The sequence below is a fragment of the Oryzias melastigma genome, linkage group LG15 (genome assembly GCF_002922805.2).
Source record: "Oryzias melastigma strain HK-1 linkage group LG15, ASM292280v2, whole genome shotgun sequence".
Lineage (NCBI taxonomy): Eukaryota > Metazoa > Chordata > Actinopteri > Beloniformes > Adrianichthyidae > Oryzias > Oryzias melastigma.
The window spans coordinates 8020127-8021562 of NC_050526.1; positions in this window are offsets into that span (position 1 = coordinate 8020127).

Genomic DNA, 1436 nt, shown 5'->3' on the forward strand with positions numbered 1-1436 from the left:
ACCCCGAAAGGGAAGAAGCGGTCAAGAAAATGGATGGATGGATATTTTTGTAACAAATAATTAAAAAAACACAACTATATATTTAGCCTTGGTGAGTAAATAACAGAAAAAAAGTCGGTAAATGTCACCTCAAAGCTGTGTGTCAAACTCTAGAGCCCCAAATCTGAGGCAAACTTTACTCGACTCTTCCATCTGACCACTTAATCAGATTTCTTTTTTTTCCCACATTCCTGTGTGCAGTTGTTAGAATCAACTTGAACCAAGAGACAACCAGCACACATTGCAGCCCAAAGGGTTGGGATAGGGTTCCATTGTTCAGATATGGGAAATAGCTTTGAAAATGTAAAGATTTGTTTGAAGAGAGTGAAATATTCCACTGAGCCAAAAGTTTGTATGGGATTCTCAGCATGTTGCTGGCGTCTTTTTTCTTGGTTTCCTTTCACTCAGTTCCTTCATAGTATATTTTTTTAGTAGAACCATAATGCGTGACTGATGAACCTCTTTTAATCAACACATTTATACCATAAATCTAAAGAGTTTGTTCCAACGCAGCAAAACCTGGGGAAGAAGGAGAGGAGGGGAAGTCTAGATTTGTTCTTAAGTCTAAGAATACATGCATGTATTTGTTTGTGAAGTAGGCCTAAAGGATAAGACTTTATTTAACTGCCTGCTAAAACTTCAGTTTGACACTTAACAAGTTAATTTTTTCATGATTTTCCACTGATCAGTCTGTTTTTTTCTGTTTATCAAAACCCCTGAGAAGGATTAGTAACTAATGCATTTTTTTCACAAGCCAATGTGAAACATCAGAGAACAGAGGAGGATAAGATTTATTGCAGGCCTCATGTATTGGGCTGCATTAGTCTTGGTCCAGTGCTCTTAATGAACTGGCAATTTAGTGTGTACATAAACTGATCTAGTACACAACTCCCACTCCGCAATGCCTACACTACTTCTCTTTATCTCATCTCCCCAGGCTGGGCTGCTGTAGTTTCTGACTGTGACGTGCATTTACATTTTTAAACAAGGTTTGTGCAACATACATGAGATGTTCAGTTCACCAGAAACATCTAATAAAAATAATTTAATAGTAGAAAGTCATGAACAAAAGGTACAACAAGAGGTTGACAAAAACTTATGACCTGCAGAGATGAGCTAAAACCAGACACTTTGTGGATGATTATCAACCGGAACCTGGTGTGACTACGATAGGGAAATGACTCAAAACCAAACACGACCCAAACCAAGAAACATCACTGAGGGTGTTCACTGAACACATTAGGTTCACTTAAAGAACTACAGTTTGTTTGCCCCCAAAATCCAGAACTAATTTTCAGTCTGAATCCAACCAAGCTGATTGTACGCTCTTGTACCCATCGACATCTTTGGAGGTGGTCTCAGTTTGTTTTCAATCAGACTGAGCTCCGGTTCGCTCT